General features: G+C 51.4%; 1 long non-coding RNA gene across 1 annotated transcript in view; it reads right to left on the bottom strand.

Moving 5' to 3' along the window:
• Nucleotides 1-20,209, bottom strand: part of LOC109391397 (uncharacterized) — a 205,340-nt gene extending 185,131 nt beyond the window's left edge. The window contains exon 1 of the long non-coding RNA XR_002125799.1: nucleotides 20,134-20,209. This is a non-coding gene — a long non-coding RNA (uncharacterized LOC109391397). The remainder of the gene's footprint in view (nucleotides 1-20,133) is intronic.
• Between the last annotated feature and the right edge of the window lie 2,383 nt (nucleotides 20,210-22,592).

Raw genomic sequence — 22,592 nt, forward strand, 5'->3', positions numbered from 1 at the left:
CAATTATTTAATTTCCCATGTAAAATTAAATTGAACCAGATAATCTAACTAAAGAAAAAACAAAACAGATTCCTTTCAACTTTGAACTCAATAGCTGTAAATGCACATAAGCTTTGCAACTGAGGCATGGGGCCAGAGGACAGTGAATGAACTCCAGGAAGAAAGAACCATGGATGCTGTTTGCTTTCTTCAGAAGCACCCCCAAATGGAATGGAACTCCCCCAAAATGCGTTCACTCAACAAATGTTTATTGAGCACCTATTATGTGCCAGGTACTGCACACACAATGGAAAATAGTGAGTAACCTGCCTGGGGAACTTATTCTTGGCCTGTCCTCTGAGGTCTGAGCAGAAGTGGCCTGGAGCCCTGGACTGTGCTCATCTATCAGGATGTCTTTCTTCACGGTTTGTTTAGGGTTCCCAGTGAAAGGACTGTGTGGATACAAAAGCACGATACAGGTATGAGATGGTGCTGTTATTATTATTACTGTTATCTCTAGGGATTTACTAGGTCTTCTTGGAAGATGCCAGCCTAGCCAGCACCCAACTCAAGGCCAGGGAAAGCAATCAGGTGCGCCTGCGTGTCGGGAGAGAGGTCCTGAGGCGAGAACAGGGAACGCGTCAGCACGTGCGAAGTTCCAGAGGCTCAGGTCTCTTTATCACAAGAAGCCCAGAGCTCCGGGCTCTTTTCCCCTGGACCAGGCTGGCTTTCCCCCTTCCAGGCTGGTTGGCTCAAAGCCCCACCACAGAGTAGGATCTTTGCTCATCATCTTGCTGCACACGTACGCTTGTTTATGGTTCTCCTCTCTCTGCCTATTCATTCCTACCCAACTTTCAAGGTCTGTCTCACGCAAGATAGGATTTCTAATGGAAAAAGTTTAAATGCAGATGGGTCTGGGTTCTGATCCAGACTTACCAGCTCTGTGCCCTGGGCCTTTGCTGTTTGTAAAAATGGGGCTAGTCAGACCCACATTCCAAGCCTGCTAAAAGGTAATAGGTGCCAAGGATTTGGTACACCACCCACCTCTTCCATGAAGTCTCCCCTGATCCCTGCAGCCCACTTGATCTCTCCTTCCTCTGACAGCCTCACTCTGATTGGTACCTTTCATTTGGTAATGGCTTCTCTGTGTCCTGCAACATCTCTTGTGATGAAACTCTAATGCATTATTATATAATTCCTCCAAAATAATTTAACTTTCACTCCGACTGTAAGCTCCTCCACGTAAAGGCCAAATCTTATCCCCTTTTGTCTCCCTCCATGAAGGCCAGCACACAGTGGGTGCTAAATAAATTAAAATATATTTGCGCAAATGGAGGGTCCACAGGCAACAGAGGAAAACCCCACAGGAAACAGACATGTTCAGCTCAGAGTAATAGCCCATTCATGCTCTCTGCTCGGGATGAAACCGTTCTCTACCCGCACTGGCACTTAATGAACACGCCATTCATGGAGTGAATGAAATCTGCTGGTGCCTTAGCTCATTAAGGTCAATTGTAGTGTGGCTAATCCAGGAAAAGAGTTGATCTGGAGAAAATCACAGTTTCTTGTGAATGTTAGGATGTCCTTGGAAATGATGTTTATCTTTTTAGTTTCATTTGACCATTAAAATGGTCCATGTAAAAAGTTAATTTAAAAAAAGAGTCAATATGGGGCCGGCCGAGTGGCTCAGTTGGTTAAGAGCTCGCTCAAGAGTTTGAGCTCTGAGCAACAGCGGTTCGAGTCCAGCCCAAGCTGAGCAGCCGCTGAGCTGCCAACAGGTAGCAGGATGGCTCAGCTAAAAAAAAATAAATAAAAATAAATAAATAAATAAATAAAGAGTCAATGTCCCATGAGCTCAACTCAACCTGCATTGGGGAGCAATGGCCCAGGAGGAGGCGACGGTGGCAGAGGGTAGCTGGCCAGGAATTCAAGATGGGTCACCACTAATCCACAAATCAGAGAATCAATCCACTATCAGATAATAGACATGCTGCATGCTGCAGATGTCATGTCCCAGGTCCCGTGGAGCTTGGGGGACTCCCCAGATTATTGGGCCAGGTCCTGGGGCAGGAAGTGCCCGGGCACTAACCTTCGGTCAAGCCTCAGGTGAGTCACAACCTCCCTGGTCTCAAAGTCCTCATCTGAGAGAAGGCCAAATTAGACAGAAGGCTCTCCAACATCCATCCTGCAAGTTTCATTGTTTTCCATGAAACTTCCTATTTTCCAGAAAGTCAAAAGAGTCAGGGAAAAGGGGAAGAGACACATGGAAAGCCCCAAGAGTCTGTCCATCAGCTCAAGGGCAGGGATGACAGTAGGTCACCTGTCTCCTTCTCTCTCTCCACAAAGAACCCAAGAGTCCTTCACAAGCCCCTCTCCGCGGCTGCTGCCAGGCCAGGACACAGCCATGGGCAGGTCACGTGCAGGCGACTTGGCAAAGCTGGAAAGAACTTTTCCCAGCTTGGCATCTCCGAGAGAAGGAAGCGACTACTTCTTCCATCCCATCCCAGCACTGGGAATAAAAGTGATGGCTCAAAGGGCTTAGCCTGTCACATGTAACACCCATTGTGAGCTAGAAGCTCTACATACATCAGGCCATTGGGGTCCCAATACAGCACCATGATGTAGTTATTATATTTCTACAAATGAGGACACTGAGACTCGGGCTACGACGCTTGGCCAAAGCCAAGCCGACAGGACACGGCAGATGTGGGATTTGAACTCTGGTCTGTCTGATGCCAAAGCCTTTTATCTTTCAACCAGGCTTCCAGGGACTTCTATTCCTCGGAGGTTCAGAAGACAAATGGAGGCGCAATGGGACAGCTGCTAGCCGGTGCAGAAGCCCCAGCCCCATGACGTCCTCTCCTTCCTAAGTGACTCATAGGGTGACCAACTGCCCCAAGGTGCCTTAGACTGAAGGATACCCCGGACATGATACTTTCTGCAGTAAAACTGGTACAGCCCCGGTGAAACCAAGATGGTTGGCCGCCCTATACCTGAGATTTCCAAAAGAAAGCAAATGTATTTTCAGAATGCAAACCTAATTGAAGGGCATTATCAGTGACTCCTACTCTGAGTAGAAGCATAGGTTTAGGCTTGACCCCCAGCACAGCCCCAAAGGGCCAGATCACACAAAGAAACCTTCTCTCTGTGCCCCAGCTCCAGGCTCAGACCAAGAGTGGCCAGTCTGGTTTGAGCTGGGCTTGAGGGGGCATGGACGGAAGAGCAGAAGTACTCAGGAACTGAAGCCAACTGGGCCAGGTTCTTTCAAGACATTGCCCCCATCAAATGCTCATTACAACCCCTCAGTAGCCTATTTACCAGCCTATTTACAGACAGAACAGCCACAATCTTAGAGACATTCAGAGGATCTTCTCAGAAGTTCCCCAAACATTTCAGAAGCCTGAATCCTGAGTGACTTGCCCAGGAGAGAATCTAGGCAGAGTCCTCGTGACAAGAGCCCATGGGGAACTGTTTCTATGGGGGGACCCTCCTCCCAGCCATCTCTGGGCAACTAGTAGAAGATCTCATTCACGTCTGTCATCTCCAAACATATGTATGCATCAAGGGAGGAGTGCCCTTAGCCCCACCACAAGCCCCTCACCAGGCACTCCTAAACACTGTTCCCTTCCATCTGAGGATGGAAAACCAAGAGGGAAACACCTCCCTCTGGCTATCCAAACACTCCTCTTTTGATTCAGGCAGTGCCTCCTCCAGGAAGCCATCCCTGACTACTCCAACCTGCAATGAAACCACCTCCCTTGACTTCATACCACCTTCTCTTGATGGGTCTTACATTCTTATCATGTGCTATTTATTATTTAACTTAGTGAATAAGAGGAGGAACACCGCTGACAGACCACCTGCACTCAAATCCTGGCTCCTTCATATTCTAGCTTTGAACAGGGTGGCTTCACCTCTCTGTGTCACAGGTTATGCAAATGTGAAAGAGGCAGGGCATCCACCTTCGAGAGTGGTCCTGAGACTTAAATGAGTTAATAGGTATCAAGTGTTTAGAACAGTGCCTGGTACACAGTAAGCAGTCAATAAATAGTTGCCATTATTATTATTATTTTAATATTAATATTAGTGAAATATCTCCCTAGCTAGATTCAAAGTTCCTCGCATGCAGGACCAGAAACTGACACTTCTCCACATTAGTCCTCGTGTTAGGCAGACACACCAAGCAAGAGCTGCATAATCATTTCCTGTAAACTGACCTTTAGACAGACTGACAGCTGGGAAAGATGCATGTCTGCCTGTCAGTGGCCAGTGGCCACCTTTTCCAACACTCCCAAAGATGGCCCCGAAATGTCTCACAGGAGCTGAGCAGCAGCAACAGAGATCTTGGAATGAAATTATAGCCCCTCGGGCCTTGTGATCCCAGGAGAAGAATTCAAGGAAGCCAGAGCCCTCAGGCCAATCCCCACCTCCAACCCCCAACATCCAGAAAGTTGGGAGCCCACTTTGGGAGCCCTCTCCCTCCCCAGGAGTTGTGTCATGCAGAGAACCCAAAACTTTATAGAAGGAGCCCTGGAGTGAATCCCAGAGGTCTCAGGTTCTCATCCTGGCTCTGTGCTGTGTGATCTTCCATGAGCCTCTTGACCTCTCTGGGCCTATGTTTACTCAGATGTTAAATGAGAAGGCTGTTCAAAGACCAGTTACTACTTAGCTCCTTCCAGTTCTGACATCCCACGAGTCAGTTTCAGAGGAAAAGAAGAGGCATCTTTGAATGAACCTAACAAATCATTTTACAAGCAACCAGCTCTCCTTACTCCACCAACATTGACTGGGCTTTTACTATGTGCGAGCATTGTTCTGGGTTATAAAAAAAGAGAGAGAGAAAACTAAATAATTACTGGAGGAAGTAGGGAGAGGCAGGGATGGGAGAAAAGGGATTTCATTTTAGATTGGGCCTTCGAGGAAGGCCTCGCAGACAGGGTGACATCAGACCAGTGCCTGGAAAAACCAAAGGAGCAAGCCAGGCAGATACCTGGAGAAAGCGCTCCACGCAGAGGGGACAACAAGTGCAAAAGCCCTGAGGTAGGAGCAGCCCAGTTACCACAGAGAGGTCTGGAGGGGAGTGAGTGAGGAAGACTGTGACTGGGAGGCAGAGTCAGCCAAGGTAAGGACTTTTGTTTTTACTCTATCGTGAATCCAAGTCATTGGCCCTTGAACGTAAATGAATGTGGCTGTTCACTTACTGAGGAAGGCCAAGTGCCCTCTCCATTTGTTTGCTTTTACTTCCCTCCTCCCCACCATGGATCTACAATCTATCACTGTGACTACTTTCATTCGGGGGCAGAAAAACCGAAGCTTGGAGCTATCCGCTTTTCTCTCCTGTAGGCCTCTAGCCAAATGTCAGCCTGGTCTCCATTCCGGAATCTCAGACGAGGCTCTCCCACCTCTCCCAAAGGTGCAGCCATCCAGGGTCATACTTCTTGTGCTCTTTCCCAAGCTTTTCCAAGCTGTCGCTCAGTGCCTGACCCTGTCCCTCTGCGCCGGTCCCCGTGCCGTGTATCAACCCCATCTTCTCTCCCCAGGGCCTTCACACTCACTGTTCCCCCACACTGGAACACCCTTCCCTTCAGTCTTTCTACACTTACGTCCTACCCTCCCTTCAGGTCTCAGCTCAAACACCACTTCCTTAGAGAGGCTATTACTCTTCCCCGCTCTCTCTAAATAAAATCTTCCTGTTACATGCTCTCATATGTTGTGTTCTTCTCTTCAAAGCTCTTATTATGTATTATGTAATTATGTATGCTCTTATTTATTTGAATGATTTTTTTTTAATTAACAACTCTCTACTCCATCCAACTGTAAACGCAATTAGGATTGAGGCTATGTCTGTTTTTGCTCACCTTTCTATCCCGGGCCCAGGACAAAACCTGGCACACCATTGGATGTACCCATAAAAGGACAACTGAATAAAAGAATGAATACATGCCTCAGTCCTTCTGGGGCTACAAGGTGAGACCACCTCAGGGCTCTTCGGTGGGCTCTGTGGATGTGACCAGAGCCATGAGCCAAGTAGGGAGAAGGCAGGGCTAGCAGGGGAAAAGACCTGAGCCCACAGAGCCCCTGACACTGCACCAGGCACCTTACACAAGTTATCTCACTTCATTGTCATGGCTGCCACTAGAGCTGAGAATGACTAGCCCATCTTACAGCTAAGAGAACTGAGGCTCAGAAAGAAAGTTTCTGTAAGAGCATCTGTAGTCAAACCTAGTCTTTCTGATTCCAAGGTCTCTGCGCTTTCTCGTCTCCCCTGGCTGCCCTGGCCTACAGCTTCTAATCAGCTCTGCCACTGGTTTCCTATGTCACCTGAGGCAAGTTTCTCCCCCTCTTTAAGCTTCAGTGTCTCCATATATAAAATACAGAGGTTGGAATAGATGTCTCGTGTCCTGTCTAGTTTTGAGATTTCATGATTTTAAGATTCTATGCTTCTGAATTTAAAAAATCAAATAATGGGGCCGGCCGAGTGGCGCAATGGTTAAGAACTCGCTTGGGATGCCAGAGGGCCCCGGTTCGGATCCCACATGTGAGGGCCAGTGACACTGCCCTCCACAGCTAAGATGCTGAACAACAGCTCAACCTGGAGCTGGGCTGCCGTGAGTCGCCGGCGACGGCGTGGGCTGCAGTCCCTGTGGCAGTGGATTGCCATGGGCTACTGTGTGTGGCCAGCAGCCAGCGTGAGCGGCCAGCAGCCGCAGTGAGCGGCTGTGCAGAAGCCGGCGACTGATCTGCCTCGCCCGGGAATAGCGCAATGATGGTGCCAACTTGGGCCAGTGAAGCAACATCCTCCACAACTAGATTGAAGAACAAAAAACGACAGCAACTTGTCTGTTCCCCTTTCCCCAATTCCCCAGCACTGTTCCCATCCCCCCAATTCCCCAATAAAAAAAATCTTTTAAAAATCAAATAATGGGTGCTAAAGTACCTAGCACAATGTCAAGCACACAGTAGACACTTCATAGATGTTCATTTCTTCCTTACCACCTTCCCTTCATCTCTCCTTCTCTTCCTCCCTTTCTCCCTTCCTCTTTTCTCCCTTCCCTTTCTCCCCATTCCCTGTTTCAAAGAATCTCTGCTTCAGCCCCCCTAGAGGCTGCCTGTGCTGTCCTGGTTCTTCCAGGGCACCCAGAGCACCGTCTCCCCTGCCACCCGGGAAACCTCGCCTGGCTTCAACATCGATGTCCCCAGCCTGTGATGTCCTCAGAGGACCATGCTAGCCGTGCTCCCCAGAGAGGCTTAGAGTCTTCCTGCACCCCACTCCCTCCTGCCTCCTGAAGGGATACTTTGGTCTTGTGTCCAGCACTGTGGAGAGAGAGAAGGAAGTCACAGGAAAGGAACACACGTATACTGTCCCTTTTAGAGGCCAGGGACTAGACCAGACTCTCTGCTGTATTATCTCATTTAATCCCCTGCAAAGAGCCACTGGTGTCCCCATTCACAAAAGGGAACAGACTAAGGCTCAAAGAGGTTGAGAAATTGCCCAGGATCACACACGCAGCTGGTGGCCAAAGGTGGGCTTTCACCCCCACCTGTCTGACCAGAGGCAGATACCCTTTGCCAGTTCAGGGGTGCGTGAACCCCTGGCAAGGATCCATTCTGCACCATCGGCCTTTCCCTTGAGAGCATCTTTCTTTTCATACCCATGTAACTTTGGATTTACAGCCCTAGTTACTTAAGTCCATTAATCTCTCTGGTCACTCCCTCCTGCCTCTCCTCACCGCCCCCTCCAAAGTACCAGACTGCAAAATAGTCACAGATCGTCCCCAGTGTTTCCGAAAACATGGCATGGCCTTGCCCACTGCACCAAGAAAACAGTGTTAAGAAGCTGACTCCATCCCATCTAGAGGACAGGGCCAGGTCTTCCAATAAATACCGTCCTTCGGCCAGTGCCCAGACAGAAGAGTGAGGCTTCCCTCCCAGGCCCACAGCTGCTGCCCATGAGGGCATCCCAGAAATCAGACTCAAGGAAAGACATGAGTGTGACCATCACCAAGTACCTCCAGATCTGATCAGGGCCCTAGCTGGGGCTGCAGGAAGAATGGAGAGGGGTTACCTGCTTTTTCTAAAGGCTCCTTCTGGAAGGTATGCCCTCAAGAAGTATGTATGATGGTTAGCTTGGGGCAGGGGGGAGGAGCATGTGGGCACAGCATCAGCTCTACTCTGTGAGGCAGCCGAGGCAGGAAACGCAGGTGAGAGCAAAACTCCCCCGCAGTAGTTTTCTGGTGCTCAGTCTCCCTCTTGCCTTATTCCGTCCTCACCTGGGATAGAAAAGGAGCCCCGGGGATGGGTGGCTTGGCCACCTCCCTCCCTGGGAGGGGCCTCATCTGAGGGACAGCACTCCAAGATGCCCTCCAAGACGCCCCAAGGAGGCCATACCCCCAAGTTATGCTCTCATAACTTCCTGGACTCCTCCAAGGCTCTTGTCCTGGTTTCACTAATTACCTACATGAATGCCCACCTCCCCCACAGATGGTGAACTCTCCTGGCAGGGAGCCCGGCTGTCTAGTTCACGGTCGGTCGTATCCCCAGTACCTCTGCAGGGTCTGGCACACTGAAAGTGTTCAATAAAAATCAATCGAATGAATGTTACCAGCCGGGAGGAACCCAAGGCCTGGTTCAGGCTGACAGGACCTGGCAAAGGCCATCACCTTTACACCAGGCCCCAGGCGGCCCCTGCACTGAGTTAGATGGGAAAACGTAAGTGAGAACAACCATGGGCACACAGTAGGCATGCAACTCAGGTTTGTTGGCTCTCTGCCAGAATCTGGAAAATTCCCCAAAGGGAATGATTCAGACCTCAGCTGTGGGGCAGTCATGGTAGGCCAGCTTGTCATCCTTAAATAGGCTGTCACCACTCTGTGAGTGAGTATGAAAGGGGTGTGTGTTTGCGTGTATGCTCTACTTTAATACAAAACACAGAGTCTGTGCCAACCGATTTTCTGCCCACGGTTTACATGCCAGGCACTGTATAATGTGTCATACACGTTGTACACACATAAACGTAGGCGCTTTCATTTGTGTGTATAATGCGTATGACACATCCACATACGTTACCTCTTCACAGCCCTGGCAGGCATTATCACCACCGTTTGCTGACAAGGAAAGTGGGGCCAGCTTTTAAGGTGACCCAGGGAGCACATGGCTGTGTCAAGGCTGAAACCCAAGCCTTTGGCTTGTTTCTGCACTGGCCTGCCTCAGTCATCCCTGTCATACCACAGTCTCACTGCCACTGACCTACCCAGGTCAGAGCCCTGGATCTTACACTGAGGCACATACACAGGGAGTGGGGGAGAGAGAGCGGGGGGTGACGGGGGGCGTGGGGTCTGGGAAGGGAGAGGGGTGGGAAAGAAGGCAGCAAGGAATCCAGGAACTTTCCCCCAAACAGACAACTCCCTGGAGCAGGCAGCAAACTGAGCTAGAAAGACCACTGGACTTAGGATCACACGGAACCAGCTGGGTGACCTTGGACAACTATCTCACCTGTCTGAGCCTCACTGGATAAAATAGAGGCAAGAGACCCCACACAGGGCCCAGCACACAGTGAAAGAGTCCCCGGTCGGTGGCCTTGCCTAGCTACCCAGAAACCACAGAGCTCAGCAAAACCCTTCTCCCTTGATCTACAAGTGAGCTGTGGCAGCCGTCCCTCCCTCCCTGGAAGAGTCCAGTTCTACGTGGTCAGGCGGGGACCCAGACCAGGGCTCTGTGCTAAAAGAATGTCTCAAAAGTTCCCCTCTTCCCTGCCACGATGGCTTCCTGGCTAACAGTGCTCCCCACAGCACTGGAGTTCTCCTTCTAGCCCTCCCTTCCAAATCTAATGAAAATGACTGCAAAGTCTTCCAGGAGACCAGATGTCCAACTTGAAAAGGGGCTTTCCTGGCTACCTGGAGGTCAGCAGGAGGCAGCAGTCCCCATCTGATTGGCACTAAGAGGCTGTAATAGATGGGGCTGCCTTCCTGAGGAGAGCTATAGATGGGGCTGCCTTCCTGAGGAGAGCTATGCCAGTGCAAGGAGCATGTCGCTTTCCCTGGTGATGGCCTCCAGGGAAGGCTGGGGGACTCCATGGAGCTCCTTGGTTTGCCTCCAGGTCATATCACAGCGAGGGGCGTCCCAGAGGACTGCTGTCCCACTGGGAGTCAAGTCCTCTCCTCCAGGAGCTGGGAGAGGCACGGTGGGGGGCGTGGGCCGAAAGGGGTGCTCCTGTCCTGGCAGCAGGGCAAGCCCACCACTTCCACACCGGCCACAGGAGAGCAGCGGCCTTGAGCACCCACAGCACAGGGCTTCCCTGCTTGACTTCTGTTTCTATGTTCCTCCAGTTGCCTGGAGGGCTCAGCAGGGCCCTCTCAGCAGGAGCTCTCCCAGCCCCCTGCAGCCAAATAGGTGAGGCCAACGGCCAGCACATCTCCATTTTCCCATCCTCCTCACCTCACCACAGTGAGACAGACCCCAGCACTAAAAGGCCCTCAGTGTCCCACCGCTGCCTCCAGACTCCTGGTGCCCGGTGGTCTGGACCTCACACTTTAACATGTCGTCACAGACTAGTAGACCCAGAGGGGCCTTGTGGGTAATCTCGTCTAGCATCCGCCTTGTACGAAATGACGATGCTAAGATCCAAGGCAGTTATGAGAGTGTCAGAGTCACACAAGCTTGTTTTCCTTTTGACGTGCTCTGTACGGGTTCCCAATGAGACTTCGTAGTTCCTAAAGGAAAAGGCACTGACCCCACACAGCATACCACTGGGCTCAGGCCACACTGTTGACGGATGGATGGATTGCCAGGAAGGGCTCAGGAGTGAGAACAGCCATGTGTGACCACGGGCCCTAGGCACACACCCAGAGTCTCTGGGCTTCTCTTACCTCTGACTTGGAGCCGGAACCCACAATGCACACAGAGCTTGGCCTCCCCTAAGAAGACCAGGTGTAGCCCTGCACTCCCGCAGCTTAGCACCCGCCTCAGGACACCAGGCTGTCAGAGGGAGAACAATCAGAGGAACCTCTGATGGTGGGGCACGTTGCCTCTACTTTACCACAGATCCACTGTGCCACCCTGGAATTAGGGAGGCTAAGCCCACCCCCACCTAATCAGAGCCAGTAGGCCCCCACTAATGGGCTAAATGTCCCTTGGTGTCTCTCAGGACTGTGAGTGGGAGGACTGTATGTGTCAACTCCTGGGCACATTCTCCTCACCCGGGGCCTCTGACAGCTCGGGCTGGCAGATGGAGGCAGGAAGGCTGCACTGCAGCTCTATCATCACCAGCCACTGCCATTACTACCCCATCCCTGTCCCTAAATCTAACGCCACTTCTTGTGCTGGCCAGCCCAACCCTACCTGTGACTGAAGGCTTTGTGGAAGGAAAAAAAAAATAGACCTTCTTCCAGGTTTGGGTTTCCTAATGGCTGGCAGCTCTCCCCGGACAAAGGTGTGGGTGATGGGGGAGATGGGTTCACCTGGTTCCTTTAAAGAGACTCTCAGGAGAGGAATAGGGGGATTGCGGGGCAGAGCAGCTCTCAGAGCTCAGCAAGGTGCTTGCTTTGTCTCCAAAAGGCTAAATAAAGAAAGGCTCATGGTTATAACAGGTAGACCTAGGTCGTCCTAATTAATGTGCTTCGCAGTGAAGAGGCAGACACACCACATTCCCTTCCTGGACCTGCCACTTTCACCCCTATCTGAGCCCCAGTTCCTCTCATTTGGAAAATGATATAACAATACCAATTTCACCTGCTTCACAAAGTTGAGAGGATCAAATGAGAGAGTGCATGAGAATGTGCTTTATTAGGAAAGAAAACTAATATCCACCATGAGCTTACCATGTGCCACACACTTTTAGCTATTTTATTCACTGCTCCTGTGTGCTCTGTATTATTATGATCCTGACTATACAGCTAAGAAACTGAGGCTCAGAGAGGTTAAAGAATGTGCCCAAAGACACACAGCTTAGTAGTAGTAGAACCAGGGTCAGAGCCGAGAATCTGACTCCAAAGTCTATGTTCCTTCTCCCAGCATCACCCTGTCTCAATGAAGAAGCCAACATTGCTTTTTAGGAAGAGGCCAGTGAGTCTTCAGATGGAAAATGCTGCCCTCATAAAGCCAACCCTTACTGCTAGGACACATCCATTTGCCCCAGCAAGTCAAGTCAACCTGCTCTACACAAGGGCAATCCATGGACCATACCCTCACAGTCCATGACTGTGTGGCTGTGTGTTGCCACGGTGAGGTGGGAGGGGGTCAATAATTGCCCAGTCATGAAGCAGTCCAGTTGGGAGGAAACACGGGATCATGGAACTTTGAGCTAAAGGGGACCTCTGAGAACAAGTTCAAGCTCCTCATTGGATAGGTGAGGAAACTGACATCCAGAGAACGTCAGTCACTTGTTGAATTCAGGTCATCTACAGCCAGTGTCCACCAACCTCTGACTCCCAGTCCAAATCTCTGTTGTCTCCACTATCCCAACCATGGTGACCGGGTAGCTTCATGGTCCCCGAGAGGGCCAGATGTAGCTCTATGTTTGCTCTCTTGGCTTAGGAAAAGCAGGGGTACTAGGTAGAGGGTTGTGCTGTAGTCAGGAATGGAATTAGTTGATTTGCTTCATGTACTAAGTCATTAGCCTAAGTTCTACCCATTGAGAAGCCAACATGAAAATCCTCTCAGGAATCCCTCAATGTGTGTGACAGAGGCCAGTCCCCAACCCCAAGTGGTAGCCTGAGGCAGTGGTGACCCACTGGGCCTCCTCGTGTGCTCAGAGGGTGCCGAACTCTTCACTCTAGTTCAGGCTGCCCCCTGCAATACCTATGAGCACCGCTGAGAGCTCAGCTCCTCCAGGAGTCTCCCTGGTCACCTCCACCCTAGTTACTTGGCAGCATCCCATACTACCTTTGCCTTCTCTGGTTAACAACAATCAGTGCCTTTTTGCATATCACCTCAGTATGTCTGCATGCATCTCTTATGTGTTTGTGTGTCATGTTTGTCCATCCCCTAAGGACAGGTCTATTTCTATCACAGTCCCTGCTGGGGTCTGCATGCATCAGGCAGCGTCAGGCCATAGTGTAACCAGCTGTTTGTTCAATGCTTGTTGATGGTGCCAGTGACCTGTGAAAGGTCCAGTCCACGTCCTGGAGAAGCAAAAAGGAAGAAGGGGAAGCTGGGTAGCCACCCACTGGGTCTTCAGTCCAAAATAACAGGGAGGAGGAGAGCCCTGATTGAATCTCTCCCGTGTGCCAGACACTGTGCTGGGAACTTTACAAATGCTTGCTCCACAAACCTTTCAGCTTTATACTTTTATTCCCACTTTACAGGGGGTGAAACTGGATCAAAAGTGTTAAGCAATGTGTCTAAATTCCTCCCATTAGTAACATTAGTAACTAGGAGAGCCAGGCTCTCAATGCAGTTTTTTTGTGTTTTTTGTTTGTTTGTTTTATTTTATTGGGGAACAGCCATGGTCACTGGTTACACATTGCTTTCCTACTACAATGGCATAGTTGACTCTTTTAGGGAGGGCGCAGCTGACAGTGGCCCATGCGGGGATCAAACCAGCAACCTTGGTGTTATCAGCACCACGCTCTAACCAACTGAGCGAACCGGTCACCCCTCAATGCAGTTTTATCTGATGCTAAGCCCATATTCTGTTCTGTCCCTACAGCAGGCAAGCTCTTGAGGACAGGGACTTGATGGTTACATATGTGTGTTCTGTTTGTTGTTGCTACTGTATCCTCAGTGCCTAGAACTGTGCCAGGCACACAGGAGACACCCTGAATATTGCTAAATGAAGGGACACCATGCTGCTTCTCCCCAGCAGGACAGGGCAAGGTTTGTGATGCCAAGTTCCTGGGCATGAAATTTCCAGAAATCTTGGACAACTACTTGTTTCTTCTCTCCTCCTAGAAAAGTACCCAACATATCACAGTTCCTCCAAAGGCCTCGTGGAGAATGGGTGGGCTTACTAGGCATGGGATGGGAGTAGGAGTGGAAGCATAAGCTGAACACAAAAAACCTAGATCCAATCGAGATGGGGACTTTAGAAGCATCCTCAGTGCTGATTCTGGGCCACTCTCTGGCCCCTTCCCAACCCTGGGGCTCCCTCAGCACCCCACTGGGCACCCCCACTGCCTTGACTGAGCTGTACTGAAATTGGCCAAGTTCCTATTAAGCAGAGAAACTAACAATTACGCCACCCACCCCAGCTCCATCGGAACCCTCACAGTCTGCTCAGGGCCCCAGGGCCAGCTGCTTTTCTCCACATTCCAGCCAAAAATAATACGAGAACGAAGCTGTTTGGTGGAGACTTAATCTAATCTTCATTGCTTCAGTTTTAAAATATCCTGCCTGGTTTAGGGTTTCTTATTACACACAGGGATGTGTTTTTAGTGAGATAGGTCTTAGCAGAAACGTCCTTCTTGTAATTAGAAACCCAGGCAGGCAGGGCCTGCAGTGAGGCTTCCAAGCCAAACAACAGGTCCCCCTGAAGACACTGCATTTGCAGCAAGCGCTTCCCTAGCCGAGCTGTGGCTGGGGCTTGGTTCTCCCTCACTCCTGGGGGATCTCGTAGAAGGGCTGGGCCTGCCCACTCTCATGCATTCTCTTAGAAAAACTGTTGCTCCTTCTACCCGCATCCTGGGTCTCCTGGCTCTCACCCCCAATCAAAATGAAGACTAAGATGTTGCCCATGACTGCTGGAAAAAGATATGTGGAGAGAAAAATTACCCCCAAGAAGTCCCCACGGACAAGGGAGAATTAAAGGCAAGCCTTTCCACTGGGGCCACATCTCCAGAATCAAGGCTGGCTTTGAAAAATCAGGCACAGGAACGGAAGGAGTCCCCAAGTGCATACACTTTTGTATAAGTGCTGAGAGTAACTTCTTGGGCTTTCTGGCCCAGAATCTGCTTTGATCTGCCAGCATGAAGGCTGCATTAAGGAAGGGTCAGGCGGCTAGCTGCTGACCAGCGCCCATCCCCCCAGCCCAACCAGATGTCACACACCAGTAGGGTTCAGGCTTCTTCTTCCCAGTGGCATAAAGAGAAGGGGCTTGGATTTCTGGTAGGTTAGATTCTGTGTTCATCTGATGCATGAAAGCTATTCCAGGTAGAACCATTGGGAATAAGCATGCCGGTTCCCCCAGTTCAACAACTTAATTGTCCCTCCTGATGAAGTGCAGGTGGTTTTTGGACTCACAGCAGGGTTTTCAAATCCTAGGATGTAAAGAAAGGCAGGAGATCAGCCCTTTCACCCAAGACTTGGAACTCCTGAGAATTGTGGGGAGAGGCTGTGGAGCCAAACAGGCAAAGAAAACACACTGAAGAATGTGACTGCCGCTCAGAAGCCTTCCCTCTCCCATTCCCTTTGTTATTTAGCGTGTACCCAGGGCAGAATTCATGCAGGAGTCACTCCGCAGAGCCTCACAAGCAATTCATGTGATGCACTCATTTCACAGATGGAGAAACCGAGATCCAGAACCTCAATGACACGCTGGCATCCTGCAGCCAGACAGTAACAGGGTAGAAAGCTGCCTGGCCCCCAAATTTCAGCCTAAACACTAGCTCAGCATGCTGACCCGCCAACCTTGATTATCTCCTTTCTCCGGTTCCCACCAGGTATTAGATTTAATTAAATTAGCAGATCCCCATCGCAACAAGCTGGCCAGGCAGCCTGGCCAGCACCCAGCCAGTGCAGCTCCTCCCTCTAAATTCTGCTTCTCAATAGAATCCAATCTTCAATAAGTCATGGATCTCATGTGAAGTGTTTTATACAAAGCGTGTGTGTTGGCCAGAATCAAGGCTAACAGTGGCTCACAATGATTTCATTTTCCATATAACTTCCTCTGATTTTCCTCTGTGGCATCTCTTTCACCCTCTCCACACGCTGATCTGCATTTTGTTTGATCAGACACTCTGGTTCCCATGCCGTCACCTCCAGCAATTGCATCACACATTTATATATATCTCAGCATCGCAGGCCTTGTGCCACACAGCATAGGAAAGGGAAAACTTACAACAGCATTTCTCACCTTCCTTGAACTAATTTAGAAAATGTGCTCCAAATTAAATAAATCGCGAACAAAAGTCTGAAACTGGAGATAGAATTTCGGGGGGTGGGGTGGGTGGGGAGAGTGTGCTAAATAAATAGCAAGGAAATCGTGCAACATGTTGGAAGCCTATAAATTTTATAGGTTGTTTCTTTAATAAAAACAAATTCAATTGCTAACAACACAGTATTATTAAGCTGCTAACATTTAAAAATCTAATTTGGCCTGCTCTGCTGCTGTTCACGTTGCACATTGCATTCACCCAGGGTAAGGAAGTCAGGTTGATGGTTTGGTTTGGTTTCTAAACCCAGCTAATAGAAGCCCCTTTAAAACTTAGCCTCTTTGCTTTCTAGGCATGCCTTGGTCCCTAATGAGTTACAGCCCCAGGTTGGAGATGGACATGGCAGAAAGAAATTTAACACACACTCTGGTGCACCCATAAACATCAAGGCCAAGGGAGAGGAGGTATGTTTCCAGTTAAGCTAGAACTCCATGAATTCAGGATTCTCCACTCACAAGACAGTAATTCTCCTTATTTCATCACTAACTTACTTCAAATGTGTTTATACAATTTATTGCTACTGAACTTCCAGGCAACTGGTGTAGAGTTAATGAAACCCAGCTTGGAGAAGCTTTGAGCTTTGAACAACTAACCACAGTTTAAATGGTTATGACATGCGGTCAAAGCCACAGCCCAGCCCCACTGCAGTTGCTGTGTTAGGACCTAGTCAAAAAACCCTGTCATCTCACCTTTTGTGCCAAATAAACTGAAAACGGAAAAAGCCTTGAAAAATAGTCTTCCATGTTTCTTGTCAAGGTTTCCAGCCTTTCTCCCTGACATTTTAATACATCTATCTTCCTAAATGCAAGGCGAAGCCCCTCCCCCAGTGCCCAAGTAAATATTTTAGTTGCCATTTGATTTGGCAGCCAGTTGAAATCCTGAAATGCAGTCTGAGTTTAATTGAACAGGGTCAGACCTACAGAAAGCAATGTTGAAGAGGGGGTGTAAGGTGAGGGGGGGGCATCAAGCAACATTTAAAGTCAGATTCAGTGGAAGTCCAAAAGGCAAGATAGAAATGCATGGATGTCACCGGACTGGCAAAGAAGTAAACTAGTCTTTCTGAATTACTTGGACATTGATTTTTATTAATCTTCATTGTCACATGGGGTCCTGCCCCAAGCTCTGTCCATGTGGGAACTCCAGGAGTCTCCCTTATTCTAAACAGGCCCATTTTGGAAGAGTAAAGGGGAGGTAACTGGACTTGCTATGGTCCCACAATAAAAGCCCTTTTTGAAAGCAGCACTTTCATTAACTTAAAGCAATCTATAGACTTAAAAGCAGAGAGCAGTAAACTCCCAGAAAGGATCATAAAACAGCCAGTCTCGAGTTCGGTACACTTCAGTGCAATTTGCACGAGGCATTTTACTGTGAGCGGTGGCCGGCCCATCTCCCTCCAGTAACCCCCTGCCCTTCTTCTGAGCAGCGTCTCTTTCTCTTGGCTTTCATGCCTTTGCTCTCACAAAGGGGAGGCGGTGACCGGGGAGTCTCCGTGGGGTCACGGCTCCCTCCCTCACTCAGGCTCTCCGCGGGAGAGAATGCGCGAATTCCAGGCCAGCAGAACAACAGCGTGGAGCTCCGCAGCCAGCAGTCGCCGCGCCCCGGGCCACCGCGGCCGCTCGTGGGTCGCGAGTCTTTTGCAGAAGTCTGGCTACCCCTGCGAGGGGTGCGAGGGTGAGCTCAAGATTGCGATGAGGAAATTTCAAACCTCCCTTCCGTACACCCCACCCCCACCCCACCCCCCAACACACTGCTTTCCTAGTTGGCTAGAGGGATAGCCTCCCTCCCAGGTTGGGACTCCTCTCCCTCCCTCGAGCTAGGCCTGAGGGGGGTGGGGGGCGGGGGATGCATCTTGAGTTGGCGCTCCAGAATCCAGAAACAGGAGACCCCACTCCCTTCCCCCAAGGTCCCGAGGCCTCGCGAAGGCCAGGATCGCAGAGTAAGCGAGAGGGCTAGGGGTTAGGCTTCGCATAATTTATCTTGTGTTTGAACATCATCATTTTCTCAGTTTGGGGGATGGGAGTCGCCTAAATCTGCCTAAAAGGCGAAGCTTTTGGCTTCCACCAGTTGAAGAACATTTGATATCCGAGACGTCAACACGCTGGAGAAGTCCCGGGACAAGAGGGTGAGGGTAGGGGACCCCGAGCTCACCCTTTTCCCAGGCCGAACACCGCGCCCGCGGCCCAGCGCGTGGGCTTCCGGGCCGGGCCGGGCCGGGGAGAAGCGCAGGCAGCGCCTGCAGGTCCAGAGCCGGCGGCTCAGGTCAGGGCGCCGAAGTTCGAGCCCTCCCCCGCGGTCGGCCGCAGCCCGGACTCCCCGGGTGCGAAGCGGCACCTCGCTGCTGGCGCCTCCGAGCAGGCCGCGGCCCCAGCGGGCCACCCGCCCAGCCGCGCTGCGCCCGCAGACCCCCGAGTGGCTCCCGGAGCCCGCTGCGCGGCCTGGGTCCTCCGATCCACCTCGAGCCCTGTGAAGCTGCCCTGTCGCTTCACGCAGAACGTCCCTTCGATTCGTCCGCCTCCCAGAATCTTTCTCCTAGGACCGGGTCCCGCGCGCCTCAAGTCCTCTCCTCCAGATCCGCTTTCGGGAAGAAGCAGCAGAAATTCGGAGCTCGCCTGCCATGGCTTGGATCAACTACTTTATCGCCTACCTGAAAGCTTTTCCACCCATGGAGCGTGGGAACCCGCGCGCGCGCGACCATCCCCAAATTCCAATAGCCTCACCCCCAATAATAAGCCGTGACCCCGTGCCTAAATCCTAAAAACGCCAGCGGTTCCTCCGACTCCAGCCTCAGATGTAACTCCAGGCCCCCCAAAACCCACCTCCAGCCCCCTACTCTGGCCGGGGTGTAGATTCCACCCCTAAACTACTCAGTGGCCCTTCAAATCCCGCTTCTGAAAACAGCCTGGACCCTATCACCCAAACTCCAGCCTGGACCCGAAAGCCATCCCTAATTCAGGGCCGAGGCACCACCACTCCCAGCCCCGCCGCAGTCCCATCGTGAGCTTGGGTCTCCCTGCCGCGCAGGCACCTCCGGCGCTTCCACTGAGAAGCCTAAAGTGCGGCCCGCTTCTCTCGTTTCTTCCTCGGGTTGGGAAGACAGGAGAGCCGGCACTCCTAACCCGAAAGAGACTCAAACTTTACGCGGCAGAGTCGAGATCCTGCCCCATCCCCCTCTGCTTCTCATCCCCTTTGACGAACTCATACCCTAGTTCTCCAGCCAGGAGGGCTCCTGACGCCCAAGCCTCGCCGTGGGCCCCACGCCTCCCCCACCTCAACAAGGACTCCCAACAATCCGCTCAAAGCCGGTAACCCTACAAATTATCGCGTCTCCCGGGACTGGGGCCCCTGAGCTGGCCCCCGGAATCCTGGCTTCCCTGACTCGTGTTCCGCTGCCCCCCCCCCGATCCGCCTGCAAACCCCACTCTCCTTGGCTCCCCAGGCCGGACGCGGACGCGGTTCTGACTCCACTAGCCCGGCCCGAGTTCGGAGCTGCTCCAGCTTCCAGCCGCTTGAAGGCAGCCCCAGGTTGGCGGCGCCAGGCAGCGCCGGCCCAAAGGGCTCTGGAAGCCGGGAGAAAGCGAACCTGGAGCCGGCCTCCCCCGCGGAGCGCCCGGCTCCAGCCCGCGCCCTAGTCCTTGCTCTCGGTCCCCCATGCTTCCAGAGAGCAGCTCCCCGCCCGCCCGCTACGGGGCCTCTGGCCCGGCGGTCCTCCTCCCGCGCGGACAATGCGCGCCGGGCCCCGGCCCGAGCGTGCGAGCCGGCGGCAGCGGCCCGGGTGCGCGCGGAGCGGCCGGGCGCTGGGCCGCCTCCTCCCGGGCCTCGCCCCGCTCGGCGCTCGCCGGCGCTTCCCCAGCTCCTCTCTGCGCGCTCCCTCCCCGCTCCCTGCTCCCTCCTCCCTGCCGCCTCCCTCTCTCCTCCCGCTGCCTCCCTCGCTCGCTCTCTTCCTCGCCCTGTCGCAATGAATAATACTCCGGCTTGGGGACCGGAATAAAACACACGCGCTCCGAGGCAGCCGCCCGCAGCCGCGCCGCCTGCAGAAGCCGCTCTGACATGGAAATGAATGACAGCTTACCTGATGCCAATCTTCATCAGACTGACACCGGCGTGACAACACAGCCTATACTTCCCAGCACTGCTCGGGACGTCAGCGCTCAGGGACCACCACCCCCACCCGCTCTAGCCCGGTGCTTCCCAGGCGGAGGAGCCGCCGGAGTGTCTCCCTCTGCTGGAGGCTTTTCTGAGACGCCGGGCGCAGAGCAGCGCTGGACAGAAAGCCTAAGACTGTGGAGATCGCCTCGGATGTGGGAACGCAGCCGACCCCCAGAACCTCAGGAACACTGCCTTTCCTGCCCCCATGCCAAGTCTTTCTCAGCAAACCACCCAGGCAGAGTTCCAAGGCTTCCTGTGCTGAGCAGACGGAGACGAGGACCCCAAGAGAACTCCCCAGAAATTATGAAACTTAAAACTGGCAAGAAATCCTTCCCTCCACCCCCACTTCTTCCCCCACCCCCACCCCATTCCTGTCAGGCTGGCCTCGTTTTTATGATTGCATTTGAATAATTCTCATTACCCTGGCCCCAGAAAAGGTGTTCAGATGACGCTCCGGTTAGTTATTCCTATTCTCAAGAGCTTTTTCTGCTGTGGGCTTCCTGGGGCGTTTGGTTCACAAAGGGGGAGACTATGTGATGGGGTGGGGCACAGGGAGAGATGAAAGGGCATAGAGGCTTTGTCAGTAAATCACCGCTTTGCAAATGCCAAACTAGCCCGTTCTAAGCCACTGCTATTTTCATTCTAAAAAGTCTCAAGGTTCTGGGGGGATCGGGTGGTATAATATAAAGGGAGACCAGCTGGGCTGTTTCAGCCTGGGCCTGCCGGTGGCTTCATCTACTTCAGGGAGGACATTCATCTAAGTGCCTTCTAAAGGGAAGACCTGTGCTCGATACATGTGCTTTTTTTCATTCCACAAAGGTTACAGTCCTACTAAGTGTTGGTGTAGGCTACCCAGCACCTGTAGATGCTGACTTGTTTGCTTCCACAGCTCAGCAAGCACATGGCCTTCTGCATAAAGGGACTAGAGGACCCATTCTGCCCCCTTGAAATTTGCTCCTTGATCCCTATAGAGGAGCCATTTCAGCCAGTCAGGCAGCGATTGATCCTCTGACCCCAGACCAGGCAGGGGGCCTGGATAAAGCCTAGACAAAGACACTGATGTAAGCAGGGAAGCAGAAAGTGAAACCCAAGCAGGCTGGGTGTTTAGTAAAGAATCTGACCCCAGAAGTTGAAGGCTGCCCCTTCGCTCTTTCCAAGACTCTGGGTCACTCCTCCTCTGCCTCCATCGCGGGCAGGGTTGAGCGCCATTAGCATTTCATGGCTCAGAGGAGGCAGCTGTGATCTTTTTGGCCCCACGTCCCCAATACACTAAATACTGTTTGTCCAGATCCTCCCAGTCCCCCCAAATTCAACCTCCAAAGTTGCTTACAGAAGAAACTCTTCCCTGAGAGCCCCCATTATACATGGAGCTGAGTCCTCTCACCTTCACATAGAACCTCCAAAGACTTCAAGGTGGATTTATGTCACCCTAGCCTCTGATCTGTGGTCAGAGACTCTGGCTGCTGACAGCATAATCGCTATTATATATTATACATTGTATAATAATATAATAATAATGAATGCACTTGCCCTTTTTATGTAGTACAGAAGCGGCCAGATTCTCCAACCCAGAGGCTGGAGGTCAGGCTGCCATAAACTCTCAGAGGGAAGCCCTCTTCAGGCACAAGAGCGGGAGGGGATATCCATTTGCCCCTGCCTGGGACCCCTGCAGGGAGGGTTTCTTCCTTTGCCTGGGCTCAGAGTGAGTGCTGTAGCCTGCTGAGTCAGAGGGGAGAATCAGGCTGAATGTAAATACTTAACCCCATCAGAGAGGTGTCAGTGAGCCATAAATAGTACTACAGTCAACAGCCATGCATCACTGATTCCCACTTGTCACACCCCTCATTTTCTGAAATCTAGTTCCGTGTCCAACTTTCTTGAATCAGGAGATCCACTGCCATGAGCTGTTAATTTTGGGAGTCTTTTAAAATACTGTGATATGCACTAACACCCTTTGGGTCCTTTAAAATGCACATTATAATTTTTTCAAGTGTATCTTGTCTTGACTATTTTTATAATTTGCAAAAGTTTAAAAATGATTACTAAATGTAACCATCCTTCTTACAATCATTCAAAGCAAATATCTGTCCTGTACCCACCTGAAGGTTGGCTGTGTTGACCTATCCTAGTGCTAAAGATAAAGGACAAAAGAAGCAAAGACATTCAAGTTCCAGCTCCTGTCCTCAAGGAGCATTCATTCTAATAGAAGACAAAGCACCAATATATAAAACATTAAATAATAATAATGCAAGAATCCAACAGATGAAATAAGCTAGCAAATAATGAACAAATGAATCCGCAACACATCAAACTCCATGAGTTCCATACCTGAATATTGGCTCTGTAAGTGAGTGTAGAATTCACTTCAGATATTCTATTATC

Source organism: Hipposideros armiger, unplaced genomic scaffold (assembly GCF_001890085.2).
Source record: "Hipposideros armiger isolate ML-2016 unplaced genomic scaffold, ASM189008v1 scaffold_291, whole genome shotgun sequence".
Lineage (NCBI taxonomy): Eukaryota > Metazoa > Chordata > Mammalia > Chiroptera > Hipposideridae > Hipposideros > Hipposideros armiger.